The sequence below is a fragment of the Coregonus lavaretus genome, assembly GCF_964263955.1.
Source record: "Coregonus lavaretus genome assembly, chromosome: 25".
In the NCBI taxonomy this organism is placed as follows: Eukaryota; Metazoa; Chordata; class Actinopteri; order Salmoniformes; family Salmonidae; genus Coregonus; species Coregonus lavaretus.
The window spans coordinates 33,970,935-33,996,040 of NC_140012.1; the positions used below are offsets into that span (position 1 = coordinate 33,970,935).

Genomic DNA, 25,106 nt, shown 5'->3' on the forward strand with positions numbered 1-25,106 from the left:
GAATGCTGACTTCACAAAATGAATTTCCATGTAAATGGACAATAAAGTTATCATATCAGACCCTTGTGTGACTCCAGACTGCCTCATGTAATTATTCAGAAGATAAAAGATGAGAAGTTTCTCTAATATGGCAGGAAAATAAATGATTAGAGCTTGTGGTTGAAGTCAGGTCTTCTATCATTGTAAAGCACCAGCATGAATCTAGGTCATCCTCAGTCTCAGACCAATAGTGTTTGATTCCAAATGTAGGGCACACTATTCAAAATGACTGAGCGAGCGGCGACTGTGATTTGTCACTTTTAAAGACACCCTGAGACCGTCATTTCAGAGACAATCGTCATTCTAATCAATTTGATAAAGTTTTAGATGTATTTTTCAAAAACAGCTTCTCAGTGGTTTAATAAAATACGAAGAATCTGGTGTATTTTGTTAACTATAATACTGGTTGATTGGTTTGTAAATATTCAGTCAAATATCCTCATCTATGATTTCTAGAAGATGTAGTAGGTACAGTCTATTCTAAAATCAATTGGTTGCATTGTTGTGATACTTAGATCTCAGGCTGATCCTATTTCCAACGCAATCTCTATTTCAGGACTGCAGTCAAAATGGCTTCCATGGCCTGTCAAAAACATTAACCGACCAGCCATCTTTATTTCACCGGCAACCAGTATTCTTCAAGAGTAATCTACCCACCACCTTCTCAATTATCATTATCTGTCAACCTTTTAAAAAATGTATGTAAGTTCCGCCATGGCAACTCTTTCTTACTTCAGACTTCAAAAGTAGCAATTTTCACAGGTGAAAGACCTGGACGACTATGAAATTGCAAAATTGAAATGACAGAGTCGAGTCAAATATATGGAAATGGATTACCCTCGTCTACCCTCACATCTCCCTCCCTACTATCAACCTCCAACCCATTTCAGTACCGAAGAGGCGAGGTGGGAAGCAATATATTTTCTTACAACATCTAAATTGATGCCGTATAGCCTAAAGGTACGATGGCGGGGGGGTGGTACAGAAGTAATAGCAATCTTTAGTAGTCTCTCTTCAATTAGGGCCTACAGACACAGCTGTGTTAGGGAGCTGTCATTTCACCTTAACAACAGCTATATTTAACACACATGCATTCACATAGGCTGGCAACAACTGCATTTTCAAAGGAAATGTATCTATTTATGAACTGAGACAGAGACCCACTAAAACTGTCATAATATAACTGCAGAGACCAAGTGAAAACTAAAAAAGCAGTGATTATGAAGTAAAATATTGAGACATCACCCAATGACTCATCAGCATAGCTAAGTTTAGACTGAACCTCCCTCCAAGGGTTTGACACAGCTTGACATACAAGGGCATTCCCTAAGGGAGACGACAGCAGTGCCAGTGCAGTATGAAATCAGTATGTCATTTGGAATGTACCCTCAGTTTCTCTCTGTAAATCTGTAGTTCGCCAAGGTTCTGTCTACTCCTCTTTCTCAAGGCCCCAGATCAGGACATGGTCTGTCAATACAAGCCAATTCAACTGGAAACAAACCATCTGGTGTGTTTGAAGGAGTGGGAATGAAATGGGCCACACACCGCATGCACGCACGCACACACGCGCGCGCACACACACACACACACACACACACACACACACACACACACACACACACACATACACATAAACACACACACACACACATTGGCCGCCTCCATCGTCTGTTGGACGTGGCTCCCATCCCAAAACACAAGGCCATTACACCCGGAGTAACCCGGGACTTACTGGTAAAATGGAGGGGCTAATTGGCTATTTGGCTGTAAATGAGTTGGTGGCAAAGGTAAGAGGTTCACTAGCCTGGTTCCACATATGTTTACGCAGGATGATTCCATATTGAGTTGGCAAGAGAGCAGAAACAGACTGGCACCCAGGCTAGAGGTTCCTTTTCTGGGGGAAGACATTTTGGACCGCCATTTTTGGATGTTAGTGAGTGTTCTATCACTAGCCAGCCTCAAAAAGGCAAACTGCTCACAGGGGAAGGAAATAAACCCAAATCATGGGCTTATGTGAAGCCAATGTACTGTAGTCTAATGTGTAATCGTTGAACTAATTATTAATCAATAACATTATAGTCCCATCATCTAAAGACAGCTTCCTAAATCTTGCTATTGCTATTTAAGAAATCTCTCTCTGTTTCTCTGCACATAATATAGAAAACAGCTAGCTAATGAAACAAACTCATGAATGAGAGATGGACCATTTAGGAGTACAGTGTTTACTAAGTTAATTTGAGAATGCGTCTAGCCGGACTGTTTGTTCATAATCAGAGGAGCAAATATGTATGTGGGTTGCGGTGGTTAATTATAGCTGTGTTATAGTTTATCATTTTTTAATGACTGGGATTGAAGAAACTAAAATGCATTAAATACAGTCTGATAAGAGCCCAAATGAACGCCACTACAAATGCTATTTTTCCTGCGTTCCTTCTGAGAGCAAACAAGAGCATTAGAGATTCATATAATCCTGTTTTCTGCCTTACTGCCTCTGATTTGACAATACATATACTATAAATAGGGTAATTTTCTAAGAAATTATATTTTAATTCAGCTTGTTACTGCCAGAAAGTGGACATGACACACCATTACGTTCCATTTCTTTGCTTTTCCTTTACCAACCCTTCAGTCATTGATCTCCTATGGTCTACTCAGCCACCTGGTTGTCTGTTCTCTTGGCTACCTGGGTGTCCCTGTCGCAGACACCTGTATGATTAATTTCTGTAGTCACAGAACTGGTTTGGTGTGATAATACAGTGAAGCGGAGGGCTGGATCCATCACTGCCACAGATAGGGTCCTATCAGGAGTCTCTCCTAGCCTCTCTGCTGGGGATGGGAAGTGGGAGGTGCAGTGAGACAGGGTGCTGTCTGTCTGATCTCTGCTGGAGATGGGAAGTGGGGGTTGCAGTGAGACAGGGTGCTGTCTGTCTGATCTCTGCTGGAGACGGGAAGTGGGGGTTGCAGTGAGACAGGGTGCTGTCTGTCTGATCTCTGGGAGGCTTTGACTAAGCATCGTCTGCTATCGGTCTCCTCCTCGCTCTCCCTTTCTCTGTTTATTTACTCACATTTTCTTTCACTGTTCACCCTGGCCTATTCCTGAGACTGTTGCTGATGCTTCTTCTGCTGCCGCTACAATGCTTTGTACCATTCATATTTTCTTCTTTGCTGTTGTCTACTGTAGTCTGTTCTGGCCTGTTGAGTGGCATCCAGGAAAAGCCCCAAACTTATCAGACCAGCACGTACCAATAACGTTCTTCACCAAAACTTCAACCTGTTGTCGAAGAGGCAGAATTGGCTGAACTCACTATTATTTTCTAAACTAGACATGTGGAGATAAATGGGAAGTGTCTTGATAAGGCATTCCTTCCACTCCCCGTCTGATAATAAAACACACACCCCCAACAAGCTGACAACGCCCACATCTTTTCAGCTGTCAACCAGCTGAAAAAACCCCACATCACTTCAGCTGACAACCAGCTGACAAACCCCACATCTCTTCAGCTGACAACCAGCTGACAAACCCCACATCTCTTCAGCTGACAACCAGCTGACAAACCCCACATCTCTTCAGCTGACAACCAGCTTACAAACCCCACATCCCTTCAGCTGACAACCAGGTCTGGAGGAAAGGAGAGAGACAAAAGGAAGTGTGTTTTTGTCACCTGTTTTTGGCCCTGGTCAAAATAAGTGCACTATATAAAGTATAGGGTGACATTTTGGAGGCAGGCTATATACTCCCCCACAGAGACCAAGACAACACAATAACAACCACAGAAAGACACACAGGAGTTGACAGGAAAGGGCTGGCGTGGAATACTAAAAGTAAGGACGTTCCACTCATAATAAAAAAAGTAAAAATAAGGTGAAATACTAAGTTTTACAAATAAGGAAAGGTGACAGCAACACTAAAATGTGGACTGCAATAACCATATTCATAAGTTAATGTACAGCATCTAAAACATAAGGTGACATTGCAATTGAAATCCTGCTTGATAAAGCCACTATTTACAGTGCCTTGCAAAAGTATTCATCCCCCTTGACGTTTTTCCTATTTTGTTGCATTACAACCTATAATTTAAATGGATTTTTATTTGGATTTCATCTAATGGACATTTACAAAATAGTCCAAATTGGTGAAGTGAAATATAAAAAATAACTTGTTTAAAAAAATTCAAAATAATTAATGAATATGTATTCACCCCCTTTGCTTTGAAGCCCCTAAATAAGATCTGGTGCAACCAATTACCTTCATAAGTCACATAATTAGTTAAATAATGTCCACCTGTGTGCAATCTAAGGATCTCAGTATATATACACCTGTTCTGAAAGGCCCCAGAGTCTGCAACACCACTAAGCAAGGGGCACCACCAAGCAAGCGGCACCATGAAGACCAAGGAGCTCTCCAAACAGGTCAGGGACAAAGTTGTGGAGAAGTACAGATCAGGGTTGGGTTATAAAGAAATATCCGAAACTTTTAACATCCCACGAAGCACCATTAAATCCATTATTAAAAAAGGGTAAGAATATGGCACCACACCAAACCTGCCAAGAGAGGGCCGCCCACCAAAACTCACGGACTAGGCAAGGAGGGCATTAATCAGAGAGGCTACAAAGAGATCAAAGATAACCCTGAAGGAGCTGCAAAGCTCCACAGCGGAGATTGAATTATCTATCCATAGGACCACTTTAAGCCGTACACTCAAAGCTGGGCTTTACGGAAGAGTGGCCAGAAAAAAGCCATTGCTTTAAGAAAAAAATAAGCAAACACGTTTGGTGTTCGCCAAAAGTCATGTGGGAGACTCACCAAACATATGGAAGAAGGTACTCTGGCCAGATGAGACTAAAATTGAGCTTTTTGGCCATCAAGGAAAACGCTATGTCTGGCGCAAACCCAACACCTCTCATCACCCCGAGAACACCATCCCCACAGTGAAGCATGGTGGTGGCAGCATCATGCTGTGGGGATGTTTTTCATCGGCAGGGACTGGGAAACTGGTCATAATTGAAGGAATGCTGGATGGCTCTAAATACAGGAAAATTATTGAGGGAAACCTGCTTCAGTCTTCCAGAGATTTGAGACTGCGACGGAGGTTCACCTTCCAGCAGGACAATGACCCTAAGCATACTGCTAAAGCAACACTCGAGTGGTTTAAGGGGAAACATTTAAATGTCTTGGAATGGCATAGTCAAAGCCCAGACCTCAATCCAATTGAGATTTATGTGTTATGACTTAAAGATTGCTGTACACCAGCAGAACTCATCCAACTTTAAGTTTTTTTTGTCTTATTTCTTGTTTGTTTCACAAGAAAAAATATTTTGCATCTTCAAAGTGGTAGGCATGTTGTGTAAATCAAATGATACAAACCCCCAAAAAATCAATTTTAATTCCAGGTTGTAAGGCAACAAAATAGGAAAAATGCCAAGGGGGGTGAATACTTTCGCAAGTTACTGTAGGTGGCTCTATGAGGTTAATGATAATGAATTCACTGTTTCTATTGCATTTATCTGTGATCTCTTACACGCACACACTCACACACACACACACACACACACACACACACATCCTGTCCATTCAGTAGCTCTGTCTGTAACCTCTTGTACCCGGCGGTCGTCAGTTGATTGACCCTCATCAACTAATGAGTGTCAATGAAAGCATTAAACTGTTCCAAAAGCTGAGCAATGATGAGAGGCAATGATCTGTGGGTGGTGATTGTCTTAGCTGCAGGGGGAAACGATGTGTGTGTGTGTGTGTGTGTGTGTGTGTGTGTGTGTGTGTGTGTGTGTGTGTGTGTGTGTGTGTGTGTGTGTGTGTGTGTGTGTGTGTGTGTGTGTGTGTGTGTGTGTGTGTGTGTGTGTGTGTGTGTGTGTGTGTGTGTGTGTTCAGATTGTCTTAGCTCCGAGGGAAAATGCTAGGGTCATCACATTAGCTAGCTAGCTACTTCACTCACTGTGGTATATGCCAAGGATCCCACAATGCTATAGGAATGTTTAGACAGCATGCTCTAGCATTGGGTTGAAAAGGGTCCTTTGGGACAAAACACATTAAGTACTATGTTGTTCAATAATTAATACAATGGGGATAATAAGACCATGTATTTTCTTCCCCATAACTTATTTTGTTGTGCTAAACTAGTATTGTGTGAAAATACGTACATACATTGGCTTTAGTTGATATATGATAAAAATATATTGTATAGGTGTATGCTGCTTCCAGGAATTAACGAATGCACACACACACTCACAGGGACCAACACACACACACACACTCATCAGCTTGCTCTTAGAGGCCCTTCTGCAATCCTACATTGACATTTCTGATTTTCTAAGCACATACAAATCAAATGGTATTTGTCACATGCTTCGTAAACAACAGGTGTAGACTAACAGTGAAATGCTTACTTACGGGTCCTTTTCTTATCTTAAATATTTTATTTTTTTTATAACATAAAAACAATATTGACACAAATAAAGAGAAAAAATAACATGGCTATATATAGGGAGTAGAAAATAACATGGCTATATATATGGAGTCGAATTTTTATTTAAACTTTATTTAACCAGGTAAGCCAGTTGAGAACAAGTTCTCATTTACAACTGCAACCTGGCCAAGATAAAGCAAAGCAATGCGATAAAAACAACAACACAGAGTTACATATGGGGTAAAACAAACATACAGTCAATATCACAATAGAAAATCTATATACAGTGTGTGCAAATGTAGTAACTTATGGAGGTAAGACAATAAATAGGCCATAGTGCAAAATAATTATGATTTAGTATTAACACTGGCGTGATAGATGTGCAGAAGATGATGTGCAAATAGAGATACTGGGGTGCAAATGAGCAAAATAAATAACAATATGGGGATGAGGTAGTTGGGTGGGCTAATTACAGATGGGCTGTGTACAGGTGCAGTGATCGGTAAGCTGCTCTGACAACTGATGCTTAAAGTTAGTGAGGGAGATAAAAGTCTCCAGCTTCAGAGATTTTTGCAGTTCGTTCCAGTCATTGGCAGCAGAGAACTGGAAGGAATGGCGGCCAAAGGAGGTGTTGGCTTTGGGGATGACCAGTGAGATATACCTGCTGGAGCGCATACTACGGGTGGGTGTTGCTATGGTGACCAATGAGCTATGATAAGGCGGGGATTTGCCTAGCAGTGATTTATAGATGACCTGGAGACAGTGGGTTTGGCGACGAATATGTAGTGAGGGCAAGCCAACGAGAGCGTACAGGTTACAATGGTGGGTAGTATATGGGGCTTTGGTGACAAAACGGATGGCACTTTGATAGACTACATCCAATTTGCTGAGTAGAGTGTTGGAGGCTATTTTGTAAATGACATCGCCGAAGTCAAGGATCGGTAGGATAGTCAGTTTTACGAGGGCATGTTTGGCAGCATGAGTGAAGGAGGCTTTGTTGCGAAATAGGAAGCCGATTCTAGATTTAACTTTGGATTGGAGATGCTTATTGTGAGTCTGGAAGGAGAGCTTACGGTCTAACCAGACACCTAGGTATTTGTAGTTGTCCACATATTCTAAGTCAGACCCACCGAGAGTAGTGATTCTAGTCGGGCGGGCGGGTGCAAGCAGCGTTCGATTGAAAATAACATGGCTATATATTAATATGGAGTAGAAAATAACATGGCTATGAAGTACCAGTCAAAGGTTTGGACACACCTACTCATTCCAGGGTTTTACTTTATTTTTACTATTTTCTACATTGTAGAATAATAGTGAAGACATCAAAACTATGAATTAACACATATGGAATCATGTAGTAACCAAAAAAGTGTTAAACAAATCAAAATTTATTTTAGATTTTAGATTATTCAAAGTAGTCAACCTTTGCCTTGATGATAGCTTTGCACACTCTTGGCATTCTCTCAACCAGCTTCATGAGGTAGTCACCTGGAATGCATTTCAATTAACAGGTGTGCCTTCTTAAAAGTTAATTTGTGGAATTTCTTTCCTTCTTAATGCGTTTGAGCCAATCAGTTGTGTTGTGATAAGGTAGGGGTGGTATACAGAAGATAGCCCTATTTGGTAAAAGACCAAGTCCATATTATGGCAAGAACAGCTCAAATAAGCAAAGAGAAACAACAGTCCATCATTACTTTAAGACATGAAGGTCAGTCAATATGGAATATTTCAAGAACTTTGAAAGTTTCCTCAAGTGCAGTCGCAAAAACGATGAAACTGGCTCTCATGAGGACCGCCACAGGAAAGGAAGACCCAGAGTTACCTCTGCTGCAGAGGTTAAGTTCATTAGAGTTAACTGCACCTCAGATTGCAGCCCAAATAATGCTTCACAGAGTTCAAGTAACAGACACATCTCAACATCAACTGTTCAGAGGAGACTGTGTGAATCTGGCCTTCATGGTCGAATTGCTGCAAAGAAACCACCACTAAAGGACACCAATAAGAAGAAGAAACTTGCTTGGGCCAAGAAACACGAGCAATGGACATTAGACCGGTGGAAATATGTCCTTTGGTCTGGAGTCCAAATTTGAGATTTTTGGTTCCAATCGCCGTGCCTTTGTGATACGCGGTGTGGGTGAATGGATGATCTCCGCATGTGTATTTGCCACCGTAAAGCATGGAGGAGGAGGTGTTATGGTGTGGGGGTGCTTTGCTGGTGACACTGTCTGTGATGTATTTAGAATTCAAGGCACACTTAACCAGCATGGCTACCACAGCATTCTGCAGCGATACGTCATCCCATCTGGTTTGCGCTTAGTGGGACTATCATTTGTTTTTCAACAGGCTGTGTAAGGGTTATTTGACCAAGAAGGAGAGTGATGGAGTGCTGCATCAGATGACCTGGCCTCCACAATCACCCGACCTCAACCCAATTGAGATGGTTTGGAATGAGTTGGACCGCAGAGTGAAGGAAAAGCAGCCAACAAGTGCTCAGCATATGTGGGAACTCCTTAAAGAATGTTGGAAAAGCATTCTTCATGAAGCTGGTTGAGAGAATGCCAAGAGTGTGCAAAGCTGTCATCAAGGCAAAGAGTGGCTACTTTGAAGAATCTCAAATATAAAATATATTTTGATTTGTTTAACACTTTTTTGGTTAATACACGATTCCATATGTGTTATTTCATTATTCTACAATGTAGAAAATAGTAAAAATAAAGAAAAACCCTTGAATGAGTAGGTGTGTCCAAACTTTTGACTGGTACTGTATATACGGAATAGAAAATAACATGGCTATATATAGGGAGTAGAAAATAACATGGCTATAGATAGGGAGTAGAAAATAACATGGCTATTTACAGGGAGTACCAGTTCCGAGTAGATGTGCAGGGGTACGAGGTAATTGAGGTAGCAATGTACTGTACATATAGGTAGGGGTAAAGTGACTAGCAGCAATGTATGGTGAGTGTGAAAGTGTGGTCCTCTGTAGCTCAATTGGTAGAGCATGGTGCTTGTAACACCAGGGTAGTGGGTTCGATCCCCGGGACCACCCATACGTAAAAATGTATGCACACATGACTGTAAGTCGCTTTGGATAAAAGCGTCTGCTAAATGGCATATTATTATTATTATAAAGTGTGTGTTGTGAGAGTGTGTGTGGCGTCAGTATGCATGTGTATGTATGTATGTGTGAGTGTGTAAGTATGCATTTCCCGTCATTGAATGCACATTTATCTGAAGACATTGGTACGGGTTCACTTTGAAATACATTCATGTATGATTCATAGCCAATCTGGAGGAGGTTTGACAGGTGGCTTCGCATTTACAGTACATCATATATAAAACCAATACTTACAGAATAATCTACAGCTACCAGGCCATGAACTTCAAAGATTTCCCAAAAGGAACATGCATATATTTATGTATGCGTGTGTGGTGTATGCAATTTCATATGTAGGACTTTTGGGAATTTGCTGCATTTTGTTTGCATCAAAGATCAAAGCTGTGTTAGTAGTTGGGGGTTGGTGCAATGATCCTGAGGTAGTAACAGGCAGATTACTGCAATGTCTTTAACCAGTGTTTATGTCTGTTTATTCACAGTTCTAACGTATTTAACAAGTTGGATAATGGCTATGAAATAGGGAGAGCAGGTAGCCTAGCGGTTAAGAGTGTTGGCCCAGTAACCGAAAGGTCGCTTGTTCGAAACCCCGAGCGGACTAGGTGAAAAATCTGTCAATGTACCCTTGAGCAAGCCACTTAACCCTAATTGCTCCTGTATGTCACTCTGGATAAGAGTGTCTGCTAAATGATTAAAATGGAAATGGAAAGGTGCGGGAAGATGAACCAAATCAGTGCTGACCTTCACTAATGTGTAATAGCACAAAGAGACAAAAAAGTTTAAGTTAAAACAAAAAGTGGACTGATGAGGTAGGAATATATGAAAGACAGGGGTTAATGCCCGGACAAAGGTAATTGGTTGGATATAAAAACAGATCTCCCCAGATACAAACACACTGATAATGCTGTAACAGATCATAATGATGACACGTGGGCTCTGGACTCGGTTATCTACATCAAGGGATTATCTTTCTGTTTCACACAAAGAGGGCCTCTTGTTGTAATGAGACAGCCATCGATTCTGTGACTATCAGCAAATTATACTCTTCAACACTTCATCACAATGGATATGACTGAGGGCTTTGCACACAAGGTCAAACCACTTTGACTAGTTCAAACAGCATGTCATCATTGATGCCATCAATGGTTGTTGAAAAAACTAATTGATTGTTTATTGAAAATTGTAATGAATTGATTTATTTGCAATGATTTCAAAGCAATTGGAGTGAAAAGGTAATGTACATACAGTTACATTACGTACCTATTCAGCTGATACCGTATTTTATGTTTCTCTTGTTTATGTGGTGTCTACTCTACAGTATGTAGTATCTGCTCATATTTACAGTCTATTCGGAATGCATTTACACCTGTCATGTGTAACACATTGCTATTCCATTAAGATTAACCGATTTGGAACAGAAAAGTAGGACAGGCGCATCAGCAGCAGTATCAAGCTCCATTTCCTTCCTGAAGGCCAATACTTCGGCTTGTGTCATGATTTAAGATAGCACCTCATACACAGATCAGAGATTAGACACAATTACAGACCATTGTCTGGTCTTCCACCGTGGATTGCATGCTGCTGCTACGGTTCACAGGCCTGGACTAATCTTAGGAGGGGGAACATTTACACCAGATCAATATTTATCAAATGGAAAATAATAATAACATTGGAATTAATCTCTTTCTGTCACTCTCTTTCTGTCTCTCTCTTTCTGGCTCTCTCAGCTGTCTCTTTCTCTCTCTCTTTCTGTCTCTCTCAGCTGTCTCTTTCTGTCTCTCTTTTTGTCTCTCTCTTTCTGTCTCTCTCTTTCTGTCTCTCTCTTTCTGTCTCTCTCTTTCTGTCTCTCTTTCTGTCTCTCTCTTTCTGTCTCTCTCTTTCTGTCTCTCTCTTTCTGTCTCTCTCAGCTGTCTCTTTCTGTCTCTCTCTCTTTCTCTCTCTCTTTCTGTCTCTCTCTTTCTGTCTCTCTGTTTGTTTCTCTCTGTTTGTCTCTTTTTCTGTCTCTCTTTCTGTCTCTTTCTGTTTGTCTCTCTCAGCTGTCTCTTTCTGTCTCTTTCTGTTTGTCTCTCTCTTTCTGTCTCTCTTTCTGTCTCTCTCTCAGCTGTCTCTTTCTGTCTCTCTCTTTCTGTCTCTCTTTCTGTCTCTCTCTCAGCTGTCTCTTTCTGTCTCTCTCTTTCTGTCTCTTTCTGTCTCTCTCTGTTTGTCTCTCTATCTATCTCTCTCTGTTTGTCTCTCTTTCTGTCTCTCTCTGTTTGTCTCTCTTTCTGTCTCTCTCTGTTTGTCTCTATTTCTGACTCTCTCTTTCTGTCTCTTTCTGTCTCTCTTTCTGTCTCTCTCCTTCTGTCTCTTTCTGTCTCTATCAGCTGTCTCTTTCTGTCTCTCTTTCTGTCTCTCTCTTTCTGTCTCTCTCTTTCTGTCTCTCTCTTTCTGTCTCTCTCTCAGCTGTCTCTTTCTGTCTCTCCCTGTTTGTCTCTCTCTTTCTGTCTCTTTCTGTCTCTCCCTGTTTGTCTCTCTCTTTCTGTCTCTTTCTGTCTCTCTCAGCTGTCTCTTTCTGTCTCTCTTTCTGTCTCTCTCTTTCTGTCTCTCTCTTTCTGTCTCTCTCTTTCTGTCTCTCTCTTTCTGTCTCTCTGTTTCTGTCTCTCTTTCTGTCTCTCTCTTTCTGTCTCTCTCTTTCTGTCTCTCTCAGCTGTCTCTTTCTGTCTCTCTATCTTTCTCTCTCTCTTTCTGTCTCTCTCTTTCTGTCTCTCTCTTTCTCTCTCTCTTTCTGTCTATCTCTTTCTGTCTCTCTCTTTCTGTCTCTCTCTGTTTGTTTCTCTCTGTTTGTCTCTTTTTCTGTCTCTCTTTCTGTCTCTTTCTGTTTGTCTCTCTCAGCTGTCTCTTTCTGTCTCTTTCTGTTTGTCTCTCTCTTTCTGTCTCTCTTTCTGTCTCTCTCTCAGCTGTCTCTTTCTGTCTCTCTCTTTCTGTCTCTCTTTCTGTCTCTCTCTCAGCTGTCTCTTTCTGTCTCTCTCTTTCTGTCTCTCTCAGCTGTTTCTTTCTGTCTCTCTCTGTTTGTCTCTCTTTCTATCTCTCTCTGTTTGTCTCTCTTTCTGTCTCTCTCTGTTTGTCTCTCTTTCTGTCTCTCTCTGTTTGTCTCTATTTCTGTCTCTCTCTTTCTGTCTCTTTCTGTCTCTCTTTCTGTCTCTCTCCTTCTGTCTCTTTCTGTCTCTATCAGCTGTCTCTTTCTGTCTCTCTTTCTGTCTCTCTCTTTCTGTCTCTCTCTTTCTGTCTCTCTCTCAGCTGTCTCTTTCTGTCTCTCCCTGTTTGTCTCTCTCTTTCTGTCTCTTTCTGTCTCTCCCTGTTTGTCTCTCTCTTTCTGTCTCTTTCTGTCTCTCTCAGATGTCTCTTTCTGTCTCTCTTTCTGTCTCTCTCTTTCTGTCTCTCTCTTTCTGTCTCTCTCTTTCTGTCTCTCTCAGCTGTCTCTTTCTGTCTCTCTCTGTTTGTTTCTCTCTGTTTGTCTCTCTCGCTGTCTCTTTCTGTCTCTCTTTTTCTGTCTCTCTCCGTTTGTTTCTCTCTTTCTGTCTCTCTCTTTCTGTCTCTCTCTGTTTGTCTCTCTCTGTTTGTTTCGCTCTTTCTGTCTCTCTCTTTCTGTCTCTCTCTGTTTGTCTCTCTTTCTATCTCTCTCTGTTTGTCTCTCTTTCTGTCTCTCTCTGTTTGTCTCTCTTTCTGTCTCTCTCTGTTTGTCTCTATTTCTGTCTCTCTCTTTCTGTCTCGTTCTGTCTCTCTTTCTGTCTCTCTCCTTCTGTCTCTTTCTGTCTCTATCAGCTGTCTCTTTCTGTCTCTATTTCTGTCTCTCTCTTTCTGTCTCTCTCTTTCTGTCTCTCTCTCAGCTGTCTCTTTCTGTCTCTCCCTGTTTGTCTCTCTCTTTCTGTCTCTTTCTGTCTCTCCCTGTTTGTCTCTCTCTTTCTGTCTCTTTCTGTCTCTCTCAGATGTCTCTTTCTGTCTCTCTTTCTGTCTCTCTCTTTCTGTCTCTCTCTTTCTGTCTCTCTCTTTCTGTCTCTCTCAGCTGTCTCTTTCTGTCTCTCTCTGTTTGTTTCTCTCTGTTTGTCTCTCTCGCTGTCTCTTTCTGTCTCTCTTTTTCTGTCTCTCTCCGTTTGTTTCTCTCTTTCAGTCTCTCTCTTTCTGTCTCTCTCTGTTTGTCTCTCTCTGTTTGTTTCGCTCTTTCTGTCTCTCTCTTTCTGTCTCTCTCTGTTTGTCTCTCTCTTTCTGTCTCTCTTTCTGTCTCTCTCTTTCTGTCTCTCTCTTTCTGTCTCTCTCTGTTTGTCTCTCTCTTTCTCTCTCTGTCTGTCTCTCTCTTTCTGTCTCTCTCTTTCTGTCTCTCTCTGTTTGTCTCTCTCTTTGTTTCTCTCTGTCTCTCTCTTTCTGTCTCTCTTTCTGTCTCTCTCTTTCTGTCTCTCTCTGTTTGTCTCTCTCTTTCTCTGTCTGTCTCTCTCTTTCTGTCTCTCTCTTTCTGTCTCTCTCTGTCTGTCTCTCTCTGTTTGTATATCTTTTTCTGTCTCTCTCTTTCTGTCTCTCTCAGCTGTCTCTTTCTGTCTCTCTCTCTTTCTCTCTCTCTTTCTGTCTCTCTCTGTTTGTCTCTATTTCTGACTCTCTCTTTCTGTCTCTTTCTGTCTCTCTTTCTGTCTCTCTCCTTCTGTCTCTTTCTGTCTCTATCAGCTGTCTCTTTCTGTCTCTCTTTCTGTCTCTCTCTTTCTGTCTCTCTCTTTCTGTCTCTCTCTTTCTGTCTCTCTCTCAGCTGTCTCTTTCTGTCTCTCCCTGTTTGTCTCTCTCTTTCTGTCTCTTTCTGTCTCTCCCTGTTTGTCTCTCTCTTTCTGTCTCTTTCTGTCTCTCTCAGCTGTCTCTTTCTGTCTCTCTTTCTGTCTCTCTCTTTCTGTCTCTCTCTTTCTGTCTCTCTCTTTCTGTCTCTCTGTTTCTGTCTCTCTTTCTGTCTCTCTCTTTCTGTCTCTCTCTTTCTGTCTCTCTCAGCTGTCTCTTTCTGTCTCTCTATCTTTCTCTCTCTCTTTCTGTCTCTCTCTTTCTGTCTCTCTCTTTCTGTCTCTCTCTTTCTGTCTAGCTCTTTCTGTCTCTCTCTTTCTGTCTCTCTCTGTTTGTTTCTCTCTGTTTGTCTCTTTTTCTGTCTCTCTTTCTGTCTCTTTCTGTTTGTCTCTCTCAGCTGTCTCTTTCTGTCTCTTTCTGTTTGTCTCTCTCTTTCTGTCTCTCTTTCTGTCTCTCTCTCAGCTGTCTCTTTCTGTCTCTCTCTTTCTGTCTCTCTTTCTGTCTCTCTCTCAGCTGTCTCTTTCTGTCTCTCTCTTTCTGTCTCTCTCAGCTGTTTCTTTCTGTCTCTCTCTGTTTGTCTCTCTTTCTATCTCTCTCTGTTTGTCTCTCTTTCTGTCTCTCTCTGTTTGTCTCTCTTTCTGTCTCTCTCTGTTTGTCTCTATTTCTGTCTCTCTCTTTCTGTCTCTTTCTGTCTCTCTTTCTGTCTCTCTCCTTCTGTCTCTTTCTGTCTCTATCAGCTGTCTCTTTCTGTCTCTCTTTCTGTCTCTCTCTTTCTGTCTCTCTCTTTCTGTCTCTCTCTCAGCTGTCTCTTTCTGTCTCTCCCTGTTTGTCTCTCTCTTTCTTTCTCTTTCTGTCTCTCCCTGTTTGTCTCTCTCTTTCTGTCTCTTTCTGTCTCTCTCAGATGTCTCTTTCTGTCTCTCTCTTTCTGTCTCTCTCTTTCTGTCTCTCTCTTTCTGTCTCTCTCAGCTGTCTCTTTCTGTCTCTCTCTGTTTGTTTCTCTCTGTTTGTCTCTCTCGCTGTCTCTTTCTGTCTCTCTTTTTCTGTCTCTCTCCGTTTGTTTCTCTCTTTCTGTCTCTCTCTTTCTGTCTCTCTCTGTTTGTCTCTCTCTGTTTGTTTCGCTCTTTCTGTCTCTCTCTTTCTGTCTCTCTCTGTTTGTCTCTCTTTCTATCTCTCTCTGTTTGTCTCTCTTTCTGTCTCTCTCTGTTTGTCTCTCTTTCTGTCTCTCTCTGTTTGTCTCTATTTCTGTCTCTCTCCTTCTGTCTCTTTCTGTCTCTATCAGCTGTCTCTTTCTGTCTCTCTTTCTGTCTCTCTCTTTCTGTCTCTCTCTTTCTGTCTCTCTCTCAGCTGTCTCTTTCTGTCTCTCCCTGTTTGTCTCTCTCTTTCTGTCTCTCCCTGTTTGTCTCTCTCTTTCTGTCTCTTTCTGTCTCTCTCAGATGTCTCTTTCTGTCTCTCTTTCTGTCTCTCTCTTTCTGTCTCTCTCTTTCTGTCTCTCTCTTTCTGTCTCTCTCAGCTGTCTCTTTCTGTCTCTCTCTGTTTGTTTCTCTCTGTTTGTCTCTCTCGCTGTCTCTTTCTGTCTCTCTTTTTCTGTCTCCGTTTGTTTCTCTCTTTCTGTCTCTCTCTTTCTGTCTCTCTCTGTTTGTCTCTCTCTGTTTGTCTCTCTTTCTGTCTCTCTCTGTTTGTCTCTCTTTCTGTCTCTCTCTGTTTGTCTCTATTTCTGACTCTCTCTTTCTGTCTCTTTCTGTCTCTCTTTCTGTCTCTCTCCTTCTGTCTCTTTCTGTCTCTATCAGCTGTCTCTTTCTGTCTCTCTTTCTGTCTCTCTCTTTCTGTCTCTCTCTTTCTGTCTCTCTCTTTCTGTCTCTCTCTCAGCTGTCTCTTTCTGTCTCTCCCTGTTTGTCTCTCTCTTTCTGTCTCTTTCTGTCTCTCCCTGTTTGTCTCTCTCTTTCTGTCTCTTTCTGTCTCTCTCAGCTGTCTCTTTCTGTCTCTCTTTCTGTCTCTCTCTTTCTGTCTCTCTCTTTCTGTCTCTCTCTTTCTGTCTCTCTGTTTCTGTCTCTCTTTCTGTCTCTCTCTTTCTGTCTCTCTCTTTCTGTCTCTCTCAGCTGTCTCTTTCTGTCTCTCTCTCTTTCTCTCTCTCTTTCTGTCTCTCTCTTTCTGTCTCTCTCTTTCTGTCTCTCTCTTTCTGTCTATCTCTTTCTGTCTCTCTCTTTCTGTCTCTCTCTGTTTGTTTCTCTCTGTTTGTCTCTTTTTCTGTCTCTCTTTCTGTCTCTTTCTGTTTGTCTCTCTCAGCTGTCTCTTTCTGTCTCTTTCTGTTTGTCTCTCTCTTTCTGTCTCTCTTTCTGTCTCTCTCTCAGCTGTCTCTTTCTGTCTCTCTCTTTCTGTCTCTCTTTCTGTCTCTCTCTCAGCTGTCTCTTTCTGTCTCTCTCTTTCTGTCTCTCTCAGCTGTTTCTTTCTGTCTCTCTCTGTTTGTCTCTCTTTCTATCTCTCTCTGTTTGTCTCTCTTTCTGTCTCTCTCTGTTTGTCTCTCTTTCTGTCTCTCTCTGTTTGTCTCTATTTCTGTCTCTCTCTTTCTGTCTCTTTCTGTCTCTCTTTCTGTCTCTCTCCTTCTGTCTCTTTCTGTCTCTATCAGCTGTCTCTTTCTGTCTCTCTTTCTGTCTCTCTCTTTCTGTCTCTCTCTTTCTGTCTCTCTCTCAGCTGTCTCTTTCTGTCTCTCCCTGTTTGTCTCTCTCTTTCTGTCTCTTTCTGTCTCTCCCTGTTTGTCTCTCTCTTTCTGTCTCTTTCTGTCTCTCTCAGCTGTCTCTTTCTGTCTCTCTTTCTGTCTCTCTCTTTCTGTCTCTCTCTTTCTGTCTCTCTCTTTCTGTCTCTCTCAGCTGTCTCTTTCTGTCTCTCTCTGTTTGTTTCTCTCTGTTTGTCTCTCTCGCTGTCTCTTTCTGTCTCTCTCTTTCTGTCTCTCTCCGTTTGTTTCTCTCTTTCTGTCTCTCTCTTTCTGTCTCTCTCTGTTTGTCTCTCTCTGTTTGTTTCGCTCTTTCTGTCTCTCTCTTTCTGTCTCTCTCTGTTTGTTTCTCTCTTTCTGTCTCTCTTTCTTTCTCTCTCTTTCTGTCTCTCTCTTTCTGTCTCTCTGTTTGTTTCTCTCTTTCTGTCTCTCTATGTTTGTCTCTCTCTTTCTGTCTCTCTTTCTGTCTCTCTCTTTCTGTCTCTCTCTTTCTGTCTCTCTCTGTTTGTCTCTCTCTTTCTCTCTCTGTCTGTCTCTCTCTTTCTGTCTCTCTCTTTCTGTCTCTCTCTGTTTGTCTCTCTCTTTGTTTCTCTCTGTCTCTCTCTTTCTGTCTCTCTTTCTGTCTCTCTCTTTCTGTCTCTCTCTTTCTGTCTCTCTCTTTCTGTCTCTCTCTTTCTGTCTCTCTGTTTCTGTCTCTCTTTCTGTCTCTCTCTTTCTGTCTCTCTCTTTCTGTCTCTCTCAGCTGTCTCTTTCTGTCTCTCTCTCTTTCTCTCTCTCTTTCTGTCTCTCTCTTTCTGTCTCTCTCTTTCTGTCTATCTCTTTCTGTCTCTCTCTTTCTGTCTCTCTCTGTTTGTTTCTCTCTGTTTGTCTCTTTTTCTGTCTCTCTTTCTGTCTCTTTCTGTTTGTCTCTCTCAGCTGTCTCTTTCTGTCTCTTTCTGTTTGTCTCTCTCTTTCTGTCTCTCTTTCTGTCTCTCTCTCAGCTGTCTCTTTCTGTCTCTCTCTTTCTGTCTCTCTTTCTGTCTCTCTCTCAGCTGTCTCTTTCTGTCTCTCTCTTTCGGTCTCGCTCAGCTGTTTCTTTCTGTCTCTCTCTGTTTGTCTCTCTTTCTATCTCTCTCTGTTTGTCTCTCTTTCTGTCTCTCTCTGTTTGTCTCTCTTTCTGTCTCTCTCTGTTTGTCTCTCTTTCTGTCTCTCTCCTTCTGTCTCTTTCTGTCTCTATCAGCTGTCTCTTTCTGTCTCTCTTTCTGTCTCTCTCTTTCTGTCTCTCTCTTTCTGTCTCTCTCTCAGCTGTCTCTTTCTGTCTCTCCCTGTTTGTCTCTCTCTTTCTGTCTCTTTCTGTCTCTCCCTGTTTGTCTCTCTCTTTCTGTCTCTTTCTGTCTCTCTCAGATGTCTCTTTCTGTCTCTCTTTCTGTCTCTCTCTTTCTGTCTCTCTCAGCTGTCTCTTTCTGTCTCTCTCTGTTTGTTTCTCTCTGTTTGTCTCTCTCGCTGTCTCTTTCTGTCTCTCTTTTTCTGTCTCTCTCCGTTTGTCTATCTCTTTCTGTCTCTCTCTTTCTGTCTCTCTCTGTTTGTCTCTCTCTGTTTGTTTCGCTCTTTCTGTCTCTCTCTTTCTGTCTCTCTCTGTTTGTCTCTCTCTTTCTGTCTCTCTTTCTGTCTCTCTCTCAGCTGTCTCTTTCTGTCTCTCTCTTTCTGTCTCTCTTTCTGTCTCTCTCTCAGCTGTCTCTTTCTGTCTCTCTCTTTCTGTCTCTCTCAGCTGTTTCTTTCTGTCTCTCTCTGTTTGTCTCTCTTTCTATCTCTCTCTGTTTGTCTCTCTTTCTGTCTCTCTCTGTTTGTCTCTCTTTCTGTCTCTCTCTGTTTGTCTCTATTTCTGTCTCTCTCTTTCTGTCTCTTTCTGTCTCTCTTTCTGTCTCTCTCCTTCTGTCTCTTTCTGTCTCTATCAGCTGTCTCTTTCTGTCTCTCTTTCTGTCTCTCTCTTTCTGTCTCTCTCTTTCTGTCTCTCTCTCAGCTGTCTCTTTCTGTCTCTCCCTGTTTGTCTCTCTCTTTCTGTCTCTTTCTGTCTCTCCCTGTTTGTCTCTCTCTTTCTGTCTCTTTCTGTCTCTCTCAGCTGTCTCTTTCTGTCTCTCTTTCTGTCTCTCTCTTTCTGTCTCTCTCTTTCTGTCTCTCTCTTTCTGTCTCTCTCAGCTGTCTCTTTCTGTCTCTCTCTGTTTGTTTCTCTCTGTTTGTCTCTCTCGCTGTCTCTTTCTGTCTCTCTCTTTCTGTCTCTCTCCGTTTGTTTCTCTCTTTCTGTCTCTCTCTTTCTGTCTCTCTCTGTTTGTCTCTCTCTGTTTGTTTCGCTCTTTCTGTCTCTCTCTTTCTGTCTCTCTCTGTTTGTTTCTCTCTTTCTGTCTCTCTTTCTTTCTCTCTCTTTCTGTCTCTCTCTTTCTGTCTCTCTGTTTGTTTCTCTCTTTCTGTCTCTCTATGTTTGTCTCTCTCTTTCTGTCTCTCTTTCTGTCTCTCTCTTTCTGTCTCTCTCTTTCTGTCTCTCTCTGTTTGTCTCTCTCTTTCTCTCTCTGTCTGTCTCTCTCTTTCTGTCTCTCTCTTTCTGTCTCTCTCTGTTTGTCTCTCTCTTTGTTTCTCTCTGTCTCTCTCTTTCTGTCTCTCTTTCTGTCTCTCTCTTTCTGTCTCTCTCTTTCTGTCTCTCTCTTTCTGTCTCTCTCTTTCTGTCTCTCTGTTTCTGTCTCTCTTTCTGTCTCTCTCTTTCTGTCTCTCTCTTTCTGTCTCTCTCAGCTGTCTCTTTCTGTCTCTCTCTCTTTCTCTCTCTCTTTCTGTCTCTCTCTTTCTGTCTCTCTCTTTCTGTCTATCTCTTTCTGTCTCTCTCTTTCTGTCTCTCTCTGTTTGTTTCTCTCTGTTTGTCTCTTTTTCTGTCTCTCTTTCTGTCTCTTTCTGTTTGTCTCTCTCAGCTGTCTCTTTCTGTCTCTTTCTGTTTGTCTCTCTCTTTCTGTCTCTCTTTCTGTCTCTCTCTCAGCTGTCTCTTTCTGTCTCTCTCTTTCTGTCTCTCTTTCTGTCTCTCTCTCAGCTGTCTCTTTCTGTCTCTCTCTTTCTGTCTCGCTCAGCTGTTTCTTTCTGTCTCTCTCTGTTTGTCTCTCTTTCTATCTCTCTCTGTTTGTCTCTCTTTCTGTCTCTCTCTGTTTGTCTCTCTTTCTGTCTCTCTCTGTTTGTCTCTATTTCTGTCTCTCTCTTTCTGTCTCTCTTTCTGTCTCTCTCCTTCTGTCTCTTTCTGTCTCTATCAGCTGTCTCTTTCTGTCTCTCTTTCTGTCTCTCTCTTTCTGTCTCTCTCTTTCTGTCTCTCTCTCAGCTGTCTCTTTCGGTCTCTCCCTGTTTGTCTCTCTCTTTCTGTCTCTTTCTGTCTCTCCCTGTTTGTCTCTCTCTTTCTGTCTCTTTCTGTCTCTCTCAGATGTCTCTTTCTGTCTCTCTTTCTGTCTCTCTCTTTCTGTCTCTCTCAGCTGTCTCTTTCTGTCTCTCTCTGTTTGTTTCTCTCTGTTTGTCTCTCTCGCTGTCTCTTTCTGTCTCTCTTTTTCTGTCTCTCTCCGTTTGTCTATCTCTTTCTGTCTCTCTCTTTCTGTCTCTCTCTGTTTGTCTCTCTCTGTTTGTTTCGCTCTTTCTGTCTCTTTCTGTCTCTCTCTGTTTGTTTCTCTCTTTCTGTCTCTCTTTCTTTCTCTCTCTTTCTGTCTCTCTCTTTCTGTCTCTCTGTTTGTTTCTCTCTTTCTGTCTCTCTATGTTTGTCTCTCTCTTTCTGTCTCTCTTTCTGTCTCTCTCTTTCTGTCTCTCTCTTTCTGTCTCTCTCTGTTTGTCTCTCTCTTTCTCTCTCTGTCTGTCTCTCTCTTTCTGTCTCTCTCTTTCTGTCTCTCTCTGTTTGTCTCTCTCTTTGTTTCTCTCTGTCTCTCTCTTTCTGTCTCTCTTTCTGTCTCTCTCTTTCTGTCTCTCTCTGTTTGTCTCTCTCTTTCTCTGTCTGTCTCTCTCTTTCTGTCTCTCTCTTTCTGTCTCTCTCTGTCTGTCTCTCTCTGTTTGTTTATCTTTTTCTGTCTCTCTCTTTCTGTCTCTCTCTTTCTGTCTCTCTCTGTTTGCCTCTCTCTGTTTCTCTCTTTCTGTCTCTCTCGCTGTCTCTTTCTGTCTCTCTCTTTCTGTCTCTGTTTGTCTCTCTCTGTTTGTTTCTCTCTTTCTGTCTCTCTCTTTCTGTCTCTCTCTGTTTGTTTCTCTCTTTCTGTCTCTCTTTCTGTCTCTCTCTTTCTGTCTCTCTCTGTTTGTCTCTCTCTTTCTGTCTCTCTTTCTGTCTCTCTCTTTCTGTCTCTCTCGGTTTGTCTCTCTCTTTCTCTCTCTGTCTGTCTCTCTCTCTCTCTCTCTCTCTCTCTCTCTAGCTTTCCCTTACAGTTACAAACTTGCACTGAGCTCTATGAAAACGGGCAGGCAGGCAGGCAGGAAGAGGATGATGCCTGGGTTGGTTTCTCCCTCCCTTTGTGGACAGACAGAAATGGTCTGGAACACTCTGATGGACTCGGTAGGCATGGGGAGGGATGGAGAGAGGCTGTGTCTATTTTAGATTCCCACTCATTGTGCCTATATGCATTTCCTAGAAACTGGGCCATAATTTGCTATTGTGGGGGTACGTGAGTCTCGAAAGCCTTGAATGCAATAGAATGCAAAATATCTTCCCAAAAAGCTAATTTGCATTTGGATAGCATTAATGCATTCCCCTCTGTGGCATAATTGCACACGAAGGACAGTGAGACAACTAGCCAATGAGCCGAGCTCGCGTTCCACCCAATACCCAATCAGAGAGAGGAGTCAAGGCTTGGGCTCTACCTAATATCCAATCAGAGGGATCCAGGAACTTGACTTTGCCTGTATTGCTTATGTTGTGTAGACTACTTGGTCCAGTTTACAATATTCTTCATTCCTAGATTTGTTTTGATTGCACAGTATTGCACTTGCTTGTTTCTCAAAAGGGACATTTTGATTAATTATTAATTAGTTATGCCAACACACCGCTTTGAACAAGTCAGCAGTATAATATCTAATATGAAAGCAGCCCCCACAGCTGAGTATCAACCCACTGTGAACACTTCTGGGCAATTGAGAATTGAAGCAAAAATCCTGAAAGGTTGTGATGTGAATTAAATGACCGCCCATTCTCTTGTTATTATGTCTTTGGATGTCAGCCAGCTAGTTTGTGAGGCAGACCCCTTTCTCTGACTCCTTGACTCTTTTGGTCTATGGCTGATCAAGCATTAGCCAGACACCTCCTTCAAGCCCAGTGCACATATACCCAAGGGGTGAACTCTAAGCCCATGCCCTGGTCCATCAATTTAGCATGAAAGCGATTCAATGTTCACTGCTCCACCAAAATCACTCTCTTTTATCCCAAGACATGCAATCACTTCATAGCATCAGAATTGCACAACAATTTAAACGACAACTGACTTGGTTTTCATTGGCCTCTCCTCTTTTTTTATTTCTCTTTTATTTGTTCTTTTGAGCATGGAGGCAGAAAATGCCCCCTGGGCTGTGCCCTACACAGCATAATGTGTGTTTCTTCACTACAACAGCCCTTGATGAGGCCACCCAACATAGTGCTGTCTCTCCTTGGCCAGACACACACAAAAGCAAATTTAGAGAGGTAGGAGCCAGTCACCCCTATCCTCCCCTATACACAGTGACCTAAATGAGTCCTTGCCATACAGTCTAGTCTGCATGTCTGCACGCAATCCAGCTTCTAATAGAACCAGTATTGTTAGAATTGTTATAGCCAATCAAAAGCAATACGCTTCCCTGTTCAAAGACAATTTCTTTAGATGAAAATAAACAAACATACCGTCCAGCCACAATCGTGACTTTGAACACATTGCTGCAAACTAGCATAAAGGACTTATTGTGTGAGAGTGACCCACTGTTCTCAGAAATAAACATAACTGTATGTACATAATAATTATTGTGAATGATGGATTTGTCGCAAATATCTCTTCGCTATTATTCATTTTCAACCATTTCTCAAAACAATAAATTGGACGATGAAAATGTACCTGCATGTGTTCATTTACACACAAATGAATATGACTGTATTATAAATAATACTTCATTTCTCTGTGTCTCCAGAACAAGAGTTTATTAATTCACTCTATTGCAATGTTTTCTCTGTCATGTTTCTAGATGTAATATGTCATATTTGATTGCAGCATATGCCTAGCAGTGTCATAGCATGCATTGGCATAAACAGTGATGCTGTGTTAATCTGGTGGTGGAGTACCCTGCTAGACACGTGATTCACCCTCTGTTATAGAGGTCAGATGCATCATCGAACAGCTAAAAGCACATAACACAACTCATAATATTCATAATATTAGGACAGTTATGAGAACATCCGTATTATGTGCATTGTTGGGTAAGCATGTAATGTACACTGAGTGAACAAAACATTAGGAACACCGGCTCTTTCCATGACATATTCCAGATTTTGTTGTGTTACAGCCTGAATTCAACTTTTTTTTTTTTTTATGTTCTCACCCATCTACACACAATACCTCATAATGACAAAGTCAAAACATGTTTTTAGAAATGTTTGCAAATGTATTGAAAATGAAATACAGACATATCTAATTTACATAAGTATTCACACCCTGAATCAATACTTTGTAGAAGCACCTTTGGCAGCGATTACAGCTGTGAGTCTTTCAGGGTAAGTCTCTAAGAGCGTTCTACACCATTATTATTTTAAAATGTCTTCAAACTCTGTCAAAATGGTTGTTGTTCATTGCTAGGCAACTATTTTCAGGTCTTGCCAAAGATTTTCAAGTATATCTAAGTCAAAACTGTAACTCGGCCACTCTTCTTGGTAAGCCTTGTGTTTTAGGTTATTGTCCTGTTGAAAGGTGAATTCATCTCCTAGTGTCTGGTGGAAAGCAGACTGAACCAGGTTTTCCTCTAGGATTTTGCCTGTGCTTAGCTCCATTCTGTTTATTTTTTATCCTGAAAAACTTCCCAGTCCTTAACGATTACAAGTATACCCATAGAATGATGCAGCCACCACTATGCTTGAAAATATGGAGAGTGGTATTCAGCAATGTGTTGTATTGGATTTGCCCCAAACATAAGACTTTGTATTCAGGACAAAAAGTTAATTGATTTGCCAAATTTCTCGGCAGTATTACTTTAGTGCCTTGTTGCAAACAGGATGCATGTTTTGGAATATTTTTATCTGTACAGGCTTCCTTCTTTTCACTCTGTCAATTACGTTAGTATTGCGGAGTAACTACAATGTTGTTGATCTATCCTCAGTTTTCTCCTATCACAGCCATTAAACTCTGTAACTGTTTTAAAGTCACCATTGGCCTCATGGTGAAATCAATGAGCGGTTTCCTTCCTCTACGGCAACTGAGTTAGGAAGGATGCCTGTATCTTTGGAGTGAATACTTTCTGAAGGTGAATCCAGGGAAAAGCTATGATCCCTTATTTATGTCATTTGTTAAATCCACTTCAATCAGTGTAGATGAATTGGAGGAGATAGGTTAAAGAATGATTTTTAAACCTTGAGACAATTGAGACATGGATTGTGTATGTGCCATTCAGAGGGTGAATGGGCAAGACTTTGAACAGGCTATGGTAGTAAGTTCCAAGCGCACCGGTTTGTGTCAAGAACTGTAACACTGCTGTGTTTTTCACGCTCAATAGTTTCCCGTGTATATCAAAAATGGTCCACCACCAAAAGGACATCTAGCCAACTTGACACAACTGTGGGAAACATTGGAGTCAACAAGGGCCAGCATCCCTGTGCAACGCTTTCGACCCCTCTGAGGGTTAAAGGGGGTGCAACTCAATAATAGGAAGGTGTTCCTAATGTTTTGTACACTCAGTGTATGTCAAATGCATGCAGAGACTTTTCAAACGGCTTGAGGTCATGATGAGACATACATTCCAGAGAAGAAATGAAATAATGTATGCCGCAGATAACCACAAAATGAGTCAAATATGTTAGTGCTTTTCTTGCAAACTTGCAAAGTATATATTTTCT

At 41.7% G+C, this 25,106-nt stretch overlaps 1 protein-coding gene across 1 annotated transcript in view; it reads right to left on the reverse strand.

The window, feature by feature from the left end:
* Positions 1–25,106, reverse strand: part of LOC311100893 (neurexin-1a-like) — a 393,788-nt gene that overhangs the window by 55,915 nt on the left and 312,767 nt on the right. The window lies entirely within an intron of this gene.